General features: G+C 34.4%; 1 protein-coding gene across 1 annotated transcript in view; it reads right to left on the bottom strand.

Annotated features, from left to right (window-relative positions):
- GLCE (glucuronic acid epimerase) overlaps nucleotides 1-12756 on the bottom strand; it is a 144395-nt gene that overhangs the window by 57182 nt on the left and 74457 nt on the right. The window contains exon 2 of the mRNA XM_019647321.1: nucleotides 10689-10779. The gene's annotated coding sequence lies outside the window, so the exon portion shown is untranslated. The remainder of the gene's footprint in view (nucleotides 1-10688; nucleotides 10780-12756) is intronic.

Genomic DNA, 12756 nt, shown 5'->3' with positions numbered 1-12756 from the left:
TAAAACCAAGAAGCACATAATAACTGCCTCTCAAAACCTTATGATCATTTTTAACAAACCAATTATTTAGAAGACCATATATGATTAAATGCTGATTTCTGTGGTAAAGAATGTATGTTCTGACTATGACAACAGGGAGTTCCATGAGAGTTGATGCCAGGATACCTAGTGTATTGCAGGCATTCCCAGAACTAAGGGCCAACTCTGCATCACACCAAGCCTAGAGAAGACCCAATAATCTAACCCTTCCCTACCTCCCTCCTGCAAAAAAAGGAAAAAAAAAAAAGCTTAAAAAATATTTGGCTAATGTTACAGTTTTTTATAATATAGTACATGTAAAAAAAGTATGATTATGCCTAATGGCAAGAATCATACTTTTTTTACATGTACTGTATTACTATAGGTATATATAGTACTATACACACTTAAATTCACCACCATAGTTGTGTTGGACTGCCCATTCTAAAAACAAACAAAACAAAACCCCCTATTTATTAAGAACCAGAAAAGAACAGTAGACCAATTATATCTTTGATGTTAGGTTTAGTACATAACTTCTGGCATAAGTATCACAGAGCTGGCAACAATCTTAGAAACCACAGTCCAATGACTTTATTTACAGACAAAAATAATAACAATAATAAGATCTAGAGAAGTTTAACGACTTGTCCAAAGTCACACAACTGGCAGTGGCAGCACCAACATTAGAATTCAATTCCACTGATTTCTAAGGCTGTGCTTTCCATTTCAACTTACTGCCATTATTAATATACCTGCAACACCAAAATAAATAAGAAAATAGAGACTCAAGGAATGCTTTTTTATATCATCCTACTTGGTACTAAAATATACTTTACTCTGAATTCTGGACTTTTTCCTTACCAAATGTCAACTAACATTTAGCATTTTTTTGAATAAAAAAGCTATAGTTTGACTGCTTATATATACTGAAACAATTTATCATATGATTTTATCATATTTGAAATATTTTCTATATTTAGTCATTTGAGAATTTTAATATGCTAGAAATAAAAACTAAATAACTAATGAATGGCCTATAGATAAATTAAGTATACAATAAGATCAATAATGTGACAAAAATATTAAGAAAAATTCTTATAACTGACATGTCTACTTATAGTTGTTAATTTTGACAGTATAACATTATTACAGATAAAGATGGTTTATAATCACTGTGCAAATGGAATTTATTGATCTACCATAAAACGAGTTTATTGACAAAACAGCTTAAAGCATTACTTGAAGTTATATAAGAGTTTATTTTGCAAATGTTATACTAAATATAATTTCTAATGAGTTTAGACTATTAAAAAGTTACTGCGAATGTGGTAAATTTTTTATATTTTTATTGCTAACAGCAATGTAGATATGTATTATTTCTGACAACAGATGATTTTTATTTTCAAGAAAGCTATTAGTTATCACTAATATCATAAAAAAATCCTTTCTGAGATATCAGTTGGAGACTCAGTTATATAATTAGCGTTAATGGGTACTATGCTAGTGGTTCCCTCATATAAGGTGTATAAAAATAGGTTTTCCAAAAATGAAGCCCCATTAAGAGTGAAGAAAACACTACATAAGGTTGAGATAATCTCAGTCTTACCTAATTATTAGTTTCCCTCCCAGAGGCTTAAAAGTTTAGAGAGATTTTCTAATATTTTCATTACTTTCTAATTTTAGGAGCAGCAGTGTAGTATAGTGGATAAGAGTATGGACTTTTAGGTAAGAAAACAAAGTTCCAAACCCTGACTTTGCCACTACTAGGTGTGTTACCTTGGATTAAGTTTCTTTATTTGTAAAATGTAGGTGATCATGCATATCATGTAGGCTAACTGTGAGGATTACGTTAAATAACACGCAAAACAAAGTCCCTGACTTGGAGTCATCCAAAGAACAGCTGCTCAAAAGAAGTTAAACTCCACCCTTCCTCAATTCTCCAATTTCAGAAATGCTGATTTCAACACTGTAAGATAAAATTGATACTGTCAACTGTCACATCAGCACAACTGTTTGTAACTGCCACTTTATTAGCCTCAGGCTCTAAAGAATATTCAACCAAAGTCACAAACTTCACCTTGAGTCTTCTGTAAATAAGGAAGTAGGCTGCCATCAAGACCGTAACAAACAAAAACCCACACTTTCCTTTTTTTCCTGATGTTCAGGAAACGGAAGAAGGAAATAAAATATATATTTATAGTATAAATATATACAGTACCTTTTATCCCTTTCACAAGGCTAGGAAAACTTATTTACAAAGAAATATCTTATTTACAAAGAAAGCCTGAGAAAGTAGGACAATATAAGTTACGTACAGTGACCAGAGCAGCCACTATAGAAAGGTTTGCACCTTCCAATTTCAAAGTTGCTGGCTTAAATGCAAAGACTGGCATCATGATATTGCAATTACAACAAACTTGGCTGGGTTTAGCCACTAGAAATATCAGTGATGTAATCACACTATCAAATAAGATGTTTAAAGAGTTATGTTTATTTTAAAGGAGCTAAGAAAATCATCTTGCCATTTATAATGACTTCTAATAATAATATTATTTTTAGAATCTGAATATGTAAAGTACTGTTTTGGCTTTCTCCTACTGAAATAGGGGATAGTTAACTAGAATCAGTATTAATGGAATCAATCATAATTACCCAAATGATGATGTGACAGAAATGTTATCCTTTAAGGCATCAGTATTTTCCCAATTTAAGCATATACTTTATGTAATATATTAAGTTATTAAATGCAAACAGAAAAATCTATTTAAATAACATGGCATCCCTCCATATATTCTCGTAGATTAAATGTAGGTCTTTATAAAAGAGAAATAGTAAAGATAAAGCTCAAATATGCTAAAAAAAAATCACTCACTAAAACTTGATGTCTTTATTCCATTGTGATGAAAGATAAAAATACAAGCTGAGAATTCAAAGAGTTATTGAATTACAGGGTTTTGTTTTTTTTGCAGTAGTCTTTAAAACACAAGAAAGTAGGTGATGAGTATTCCACATATTTTTACTAACTCAGCTTGATGAAGTAATATATTAAAGTATTTTTAACCTGCCAATTTAAATGTTTATGTAAAGTGGCCTAATTTAAAAACATTCATTTCTAATCTCTTTCACCTAACATTAACTGATTAATTATAAGGACATATAAAATGTTGCGTATGTTGACAGACATCCCAGGAAAGTATCAGGTTTTCTTTTTTCATTTGATAGTCAAAGGGTTTCTTACCTAAGACCCTAAAATTTCTTTTTCTAAAGTAACACTTGTCAATCCAAATTCAACCTTTGGCACTGGCAGAATTTATTACATTTTACCTTGTCTTGAATGTCTTTTCAGTCAGAGATGTAATAATCTATGAATAGATTCTTACAAAGCCATCTAGCTTTGGACAACAATGAATTATCATTCAAATATTCAGCTATATAAAAAACTATATAGTCATTCTATTGTAATAAGCACAGAAAACCAAATCTCATATATGGAAATGTGTATTTTTATTATAAAATATAATATTCAGAGATGATGGCAACTAGTTCAACCAAAATATATTGGGAAAGGATCTATCCACCTGGTTTATCATAAAAGGAGAAAATCAAGAGAAATAAAAGGGACTAGCTGCATCTTCACAAACATATGGAATATCAACAGCATTAGTCACTGGGGAAATACAAATTAAAACCACAAGATAGGGCTGGCTGAGTGGCTCAGTTGGTTAAGGGCGTGAGCTCTGAGCAACAGGGTTGCCGGGTTTGATTCTCACATGGGCCAGTGAGCTGCGCCTGAGCTGAGCTGCCACTGAGCTGCCAACAGGTGGCAGGATGGCTCAGCTGGTGAGAGCGTGTGCTCTTAACAACAAGGTTGCAGGTTCAACTCCCGCATGGGATGGTGGGCTATGCCCATCCGCAGTTAAGATTGAACACAGCACCTTGAGCTGAGCTGCCCTGAACAGCCAATGAGCATCCGGATGGCGATTGGACTTGGAGCTGTGCTAGCTGTGCCCTCCACAACTAAGATCGAAGGACAGCAACTTCGCTGTTCCCTTTCCCCAATTCCCCAACACTGTTCCTCTTCCTCAATTCCCCAATAAAACCTTTAGAAAAAACACCAAAAAACCCACAAGGTACTATGACACATGTATCAGAAGAGCTAAAGACAAAAACAAACTGACAACACCAAGGTGCTGACAAGGACCAAGAGCAACAGGAACTTTCATACCCTGGTGGTAGGAATGCAAAATTGTATAGCTACTTGGAAAAAAGTTTGGCAGTTTCTTATGAAGTTAAATATACACTTACAATAAGGTTCACAATCCCACTCCTAGGTATTTACTCAAATGAAACAAAAACAAAAAGCACCTTTATGTAAATGTTTGTATTAGCTTATTCACAATTGCCCAAAGCTACAAACAATCCAGATGTCCCTCAACAAGTAAAAACTACACCAAATGTGGTAATACAATGGAATGTTACTAGGCAATAAAAAAAGAACAAATTACTGATTTATGCAACAGATGGATAAATATGAAATGCTTTTATCAAGTGAAAGAAGCTGGTCCTAAGAGGCTACATATTATATGATTCCATTTATATGAAATTCTGGAAAGAGCTAACTAAATGTATGGAAAACACATCAGTGGTTGCCAGGATTTGGGGTGGGAAGAGGGGTTGACAACAAAGGGGCAACACAAGGGAATTTAGGGGGAGATGAAACTGTTGTTGGTAAATGTATGACTCTATGCGTTTCTCAAAACCCATACAACTGTGCAACACAAAAAGTGAACTTCACAGGATACAAATTAAATAAAACCACATAAACCAGGGTGTCAGAGCAACCAAAGATGGAATACAAACTGTAACAAGTGACTCTAACTGTATTACAGATGAGTGACATAGAGTGAAGGGGATATGGAAGAAAAGAACTGACTTTAATAACTGTGGAAAAGAGCATTTTGCTGGATACTGTGAGAATAACAATTAAATGGAACTATACCAAGCACTGTATTCTGTTTAGTAAATTTGTTTCTCACAAGAGTATGGGTTAGCAATTCTATAACTATTATATATTATACATGTATTACAAATAAGCAAAAGAGGAATACTAGAATAATCCCTATGGTGCTAGACTGGATTTGGAGGTATCAGTATGAACTAATTTGTTTTATGTATATACAGATAGATAGTAAATACAGAAATAAACACAGATGTGTGTATGTGTGTGTGTATATGCGCATAATATATAATATATATATACACACATGCACACATTTCGTAGCTTGACCGCTGAAAGGCCTAGAAGCAATATTTCAGTAGAAATGAGTACACCTAGTAGCACCCAGAAGTTGGTTTCTAAATACTATTCTCCAATAAGATGGACCTGGGCTCCCTGGAGAAGTGGGTGATTCCATGCCTGAGGCAGGGAACATACAAGATAAGCTGACCCTGTAGTATTTTATAGAACCAGAAAGTAAGAAATTGCCTAAAACACACACACACACACACACACACACACACACACACACACACTCCATGTTGAAAGGACACAGAAGCAAACTTCTAAGGGTTCCTGGTGGCCAAAGCTGGAACAATTTGAGCAACAAAAGAAATGATAATAGCACTGATTGTAATCTAGAGAATAAAATAAATATCCATGAGTGTGCACTGATATAAAAAAAATGATTAAATAAAATAAATGTGGGGAGGGACATCTCTTTCTTACAAATTATAACCAATAAATGTAGAAGGAAGTAGAATAGAAAATCACCATTAGAACATCAGAGTAATAATTGCTGCAGGCAAGACCTACCAATTAATGCTAAAATTAGTGGCCAAAGATTTAAGGAGAAGCAATATTTGTGTAACCTCAAAGTATTTTCCCCCAAATATTTATTAATCAAGGGAAAAACAGTAACTTTACAGTGGATAAATGTGGCAGACATCACCAAAATCAAGTGATCAACGTTAATAACATCACCAATAGTGAGACATACTGACATCATGTTACCCCTGATATCATGTGCTGAGAAGGATTCATCACCTCTCTGGTATTCTTTCCCAAAATCTGTAAATTCAATCTAACTATGAGAAAAATCAGAGAAAACCAAATTGATTGACAATCTACAAAATACCTGACCTGTAGTCTTCCGAAGTGCAAAAGTAATGAAAGAAAAGGAAAGACCAAGAAGCTGTCAGAGACTGGAGACATAGGGAATGTGATAAGTAAATATAATGTGGGACCCTGGAAAAAGGACATTAGTGGAAAAATTGGTGAAATCCTAATAAAGTCTGTAGTTTAGTAGCCGCTGTTCATTCTTTAGTTCTGAACACTGCACCAAGGTTACATAAGAGACTAACATTAGGGGAAACTGAATGAAGAATATACAAAAGCTCTCTATTATATTTAGAATTCATTTGTGTCTAAAATTATTCCAAAATAAAATGTTATTTTTTAAAAAGGAAGCTTTAAAAAAACCCCAGCCTTTATCCCTCTCTTTCAAATGTGTGTATACCTTTCTTGATAGCAAATTTTGTGAATAAAATTGTTTTTTCTCTAAAAAAATTATTTGGCAGAAAACAAAATGTGTATGAAGAAAAGCTTTAATAACTACATTACTAGGCCGGCCGAGTGGCTCAGTTGGTTAAGAGCTCGCTCAAGGGTTTGAGCTCTGAGCAACAGCGGTTCGAGTCCAGCCTGAGCTGAGTTGCCGCTGAGCTGCCAACAGGTGGCAGGATGGCTCAGCTAAAAAAAAAAANTGTTGTTCGCCATCTTAGTGTAGAGGGCGCAGCGTCACTGGCCCTCATGTGGGATCCGAACCGGGACCCTGCTGCTCAGAGCTGGCGTCCCAAGCCAACTCCTAACCAATGTGCCACTCGGCTAGCCCACACAATCTCCTATTCTTAACTCTCTACTTCACACTTCTCACATTTGTCATTATGAAGGAAAGATCTTGTTTAAAAGAATGGATATTTTAAATCAAAACAAGTATTTTCTAGATATAATGTTTGGTTAACAATGTGCCAAACAGTACATGACAGCCCCACAGAACGGTTATAATTAAACTGTAAATTTCACATTCTTTGCCACATGTAGTACCACGGACATACACAGAAATGCATTATTAAACAACCCAGTGTGTCAAATCCTGATTAACTTAACTTACTTTCAAAGGAAAAGCCTTTTGTTTTTAAATTCGGAACAATTTCTTTGCCTCTTTATATTTATACACTTGCTCTAAAACATTAAAAACAACCTCATAAACAATCTGTTTAACAGTAATTAGAATTTTATCTAGTTAAACAACAGCAAAGCACGCCACAACACAGATGGCACAAGACTCTCCTTTCCTGATCATTCCTGATCAGTGTCAAGGAACTGTCCTCCTGTTTCATGATTAGGAAGAATTTTGTTGCAGGGTATCTCGTTTACAAAATACACATTATGAGTGAAAGGAAAGCTTAATTAAGAAAGCCTTTGTTCAGTAGAGCTTTTGGCTATTTCTCAATGTAAAGATTTTCTTACTGCCCAGAAAAAACCTAGCCAAGTATATGATTAAGGAAGCAGAACGGATGGAAGTCTGTACTATTGATTTCACTCTGGTTCCAAGTCCTTAAGAACACTAATTCCTTATGGAGCAGGTTCCCAAACTTGGAGCTTTTAAAAATCCCAGTGCTCAAGTTCCACCCATACCAATTACATCAGAATGTCTGAGGATGGGACACGTATCAGTATTTTTAAAGATCTCTACCTGGTTCCAGTGTGGTTTATTATTAGCCATGTGGCATGGTACCGTGCCCTGAATGGAATCAGGAGGGCTAGAATCCCACACTGGCTCTGCCACCAGCAAGCCTGGCCACGTCACTGGGTAGCCATTTCCTCATCTATAAAAAGATAAGGTAGGACAAGTTATTTCTTTCTTTTTTTTAAAAAGATTTTATTGGGGAATCAGGGAAGGGGAACAGACAAGTTGCTGTCCTTTTGTTCTTCAGTCTAGTTGTGGAGGACATTGCTTCACTGGCCCATGTTGGTANTAAAGAAAGATGTTTATACATTATCTCCTGTGAGGACAAACCTTGGAGGTTCATTTCCAAACTAGTTTCTTTACTGCCCTAAAGGCTACACAATGACATTGATCAGGGTCTACAAAATTAAAAAGTCGAATGCTGGGCTGAATGTGTCACCCCAAAATTCATGTTGAAATCCTAACCCCCAGTGTGAAGGCATTTGAAGGCGGGGCCTCAGGGAGATGATCAGGGCTCTGCTCTCATGAATGGAATTAGTACCCTTATAGAAGAGGCTCCAGAGAGCTCTCCACCGCTTCCGCCATGTGAGGCCAGAGAGAAAAGACAGCCACTTATGAACCAGAAAGCCGATCCTCACCAGACACCAAATCTGCGGGCACCTTGATCTGGAACTTCCCAGCCTCCAGAACTGTGAGAAATAAGTTTCCACTGTTTATAAGCCACCCAGTTATCTTATTTTGTTAGAGCAGCCTGAATGGACTAAGATACTGACCATTCTTTTTTAGTCTGAATACCATCAAAGATACGAACAGAAAAAATTTCAAAACAAGTCTAGCTAAGTCCTTTCCTATTCAGCCATATATACTCTAAAAGACAAGTAGCATTATTTAATTTAAAGAAGAAATTATGTCTTATCTTTGATACACACATATCTAATTTTAATGATACTGTCAAACTGGTAATGACTCAGTATTTGATTTTTAAAACATTTTATGTTGGCCTAGGAAAATCTAACAAGTTTGTATGGAAGATTACATGGAAGAAAAATATCAAAGTGTGAACTTTTCTTTAAGTTTATTTCTCTTTCTTTTACTTTTAAGTACCATACTGAAATATAAATCAGGGAGGATTTTAAAAAGATATCTTAAGATATGATTTTATAGAGGCAAAAAGCTTTAGCACTATCTTCTTATATTATCCATCATTTAAAAGAGAATTCGTAATCATAAGTCACAGTCTATGAATCAGATAGGTACTTTATTAACACAATTCAGTTTAGACCACAACCAAACACACATAATACTAAGGTGGCCTCATTCACATATATAAGCTATAAAGATTCATATCAATTCTTTCTGCAGCTTAATTTTATCCTTCTTAATTCAAATGTATGAGCATTCTAATTCTAAATCTATACTGAATTAAATATAAAATGTATGATGGTATAAAATGAAGCAGGCATTCTCACAGATAAATTCCCATATTTCTCCCTTTAAAAAGTAAATTTTACAAAGTTTTAAAATTGCATTTATAAGAACACAAGCAAAGATACCGCAAGAAAATCTATTAAGAATCCAAACATATCTCAGATTATGCATGACATAAAAAAGGCTGTTTTTCAAATCAAATAGTTCTTAAGAAATGAAGATTTCAGAAACTTATTTTGTTAAAATTACCTAGAAACAAACAAAAAAATATTCTTTTAAAGATTTTGGTTTCTAAAACAAATTCAAAAGAGAAATTCCTTTATTTGATATTGCTTGGGAATTCTAATTTATATGACATGTTTAAAAAAATATGTTTTCTATTTTCTCAGTCAAGAGATTCCTGAGAAGCCTAGCTAACATTTTATAAATTTTCTAGGCTCAAGTTTTAATTTCTCCTTCTATCTTATGCTTTTTAAACACTCAGGTATAAATGATTCAGTATAAACTTGAGAAACATAATTGCAACTTTAACCACTAAACATAGTTTTATATCAGAATGTTTTCATTTAAAACTTCATATACTCCAAACCACTGTTACTAGGATAGACATTAAAAACACATAATCGTTTTTCTCAAAATATTACATTTCTGTTTACATTTTACCAAGCAAGACAAATTGTAATTAAATACATTAGTGTGAATATTTTTTAGAGCAAGGACAAGCTTCATCTTTATTATATTAACTTTTATTTTTGGAAACTTAGGCAAAATAAAGACTTCTGCTTAGAAATAAACACATGGCATTTAGCTGATCACAGAAATCAATTATTTCAGAAAATTAATACGTTTTCCTAAGAAATAATACAGATCCTTCACTTCAAGAAGTTAGGCCTCAGGTTGGAGCATACATACTTATATGCATATTAAAATCTCTAATTAGTTTTCATATACAACAACACTTACTGACATCTAGAATTGGTTAGCTATGACTTCACATATTATAATTACACAGCATAGTTAAGTCACCCTTATTAAATCTTCTAGGCTACCAGTCAGCAAAATTTTCTTAAAGGGCCAGATTTTAGGCTTGCAGGCCACACAGACACTGTGACAACTAATAAACTCTGCCACGGTAGTGTTAACACAGCCATAGCCAACATGTAATGAATGGGTGGCCTATGTTCCAGTGAACCTTTATTTACCGATCCAGGTGACTGGCCGGTAAGCCACAGCTTGCCAACTCTTACACTAGGCAAACAGATCTGATTATCAAAATACAACACCTTCAGTAAACATATAATCACATGTTCTCCTCATACCTGGAAGCTGATATATGGAACATTAGCTATCATATAAAGGAACCAAGGAAATAGTTTTTGAGGTCAGACTCTCAGGTAGACTGAAAAGTTAAAATGTGTTAATAAAGCACACATTATAATATAAGTTTGGAAATGTAAAGTAAGAGTATGATTAAATCTTATTAAACAATCTTACCTTAGTCAAATGAAAGAATCTAAACTCTAGTGCATGTCTGGTTTCAAACTCAAAATATATTTGATCAAAACTTCAGTTTCTTGTCAAATTCCTGGAGAAACAAAATTAAACAAAATTCAGTCAGGTTCCAATACTTGATAAAATGGGGTAATCACACTCCAACCTGTCTCTCTGAGTGAATGTAGCTATAAGATCTAAATAGAATACATGGAACAACTACTTGAGCACTAAGAAGTAAAGAGGAGCAAGCAGATTGGGCAAGAAGACCAGAATCTGAAGTACCACTGAAAGAGCATTTTGTTTCCCACTGGTATCCTCCAGCCTGAACTTAACACAGCTCCAAACCCAGAAGTAGGCATCAGCACAGAGAAAGCTTCAGGGGAAGCCATCTAGTGCTGGCTCCAGGAGAGGCAAAGGCATCTCCTAACACAAGAAAGTTTGAAATCTGATAAAATATGTATAGGATCTGTATACTAAAACTATAAAATGCTGATGAAATAAGTCAGAGAAGACCTAAGTAAACAGAAAGGCATACTGTGTTCACAGATTGCAAAACCCAAAGTAGTAAAGATGTCAATTCTCTCTCAAACTGGTCTTTAGATTTAACAGAATTCCAATCAAAATCCCAGGATCCTTTGCAGTTATAGTCAAGCTGATTCTAAAATTAATATGGAAAGGCAGAAGAACTAAAGTTGCCAAAATTATTAAAAACAAATTTTAAAAAAGAAGAAAGCTGGAGGACTTACCCTATTCAATTTTAAGACTTCAAGCAATACTCATAGTTATCAAGACAGTGCGATACTGGTGAATGGACAGACACACAGATCAGTGGGACGGAACAGCGTGTCCACAAACAGCTCCACACAACATGGCCAACTGATTTTTGACAAAGGTGCAGGCACAATACAATGAGAAAGGAATAGTCTTTCCAACAAATAGTGTTGGAACAGCTGAGCATCCAATGCAAAAGGCACATGACAAGATATTCAACATCATTAACTATTAGGAAAATGCAAATTAAAACTACTATCAGATATCATTGTAAACCTATTAGAATGGCTAAAATTAAAATGACTGAGTATACTAAGTGCTACCAAGTAGGCAGAACCACCACAACTATCATACATTTCACGTGAGACTAAAAGCTGTACAGCCACTTAGAAAACAGTTTGGCAACTTCTCATAAAGTTAAATTATACACTTACCATATGAATAAGCAATCCCACTACTATGTATTTACCCAAGAGAAATGAACTCACATTCACACAAAAGCCTGTACACAAATATTTATAGCGTCTCTATTCAAAATAGCTAAAAACTTGAAACACCTCAAAGTCCTTCTATGAATAAATGGATAAACTGTAGTATATCCATATAATTGAATACCACTCAGAAATAAAAAGAAATGAAGTATATATACAAAACAACTTAGATGACTCTTAAGGCAATATGCTGAGTAAATGCAATGTGTAACAGTCTCAAATGGCTACATACTGTATGATTCCATTTAATGGTCATTTTTGAAAAGACAAAACTAAAATGACATGGTGTGCCAGGAATTACCGGTGGGGTGGGGAAGGTATAACTACAAACAGATTGAACGAAGGAGTTTAATGAATTAATCAAACTATTTGGATATGGACTGTGATGGTGGTTACATGAATCTCCAGACATGTTAACATTCATCAAATATGCACAGAAAAAGTCGATTTTATTGCATGTTCATTTAAAAAAATAAATTTCTGATAATTAAACAAGTAACCTTTAAATCATCAAGGTTTTTCCAGGATATTTAGTTTGGATTTGATAGTCTGTAAAAATCCTCTTGTTTTTCTGGCTACTTTTAAGATAGAGCAAGTGACAAATTTCTCAACTCAGTCTAGGCAAGTAGAATCACTGGGGGATCAATAGCCTAAATGTTGTTCCTCTAGGCATTGCATCACCTAAAGGGATCTAATCTGCTAACAATCACAACCACACCTAATTGAAGAGTAAATCCTGATGTCTACTTAATGGCATCATAAAAAAGCTTTCATTAAAGCTGTCTTTTTTTTTTTTTTTTTTTTTT

The sequence above is a fragment of the Hipposideros armiger genome, unplaced genomic scaffold (genome assembly GCF_001890085.2).
Source record: "Hipposideros armiger isolate ML-2016 unplaced genomic scaffold, ASM189008v1 scaffold_110, whole genome shotgun sequence".
Lineage (NCBI taxonomy): Eukaryota > Metazoa > Chordata > Mammalia > Chiroptera > Hipposideridae > Hipposideros > Hipposideros armiger.
Note: the sequence above shows the minus strand (reverse complement) of the source record. Positions and strands in the feature narration are given on the sequence as shown.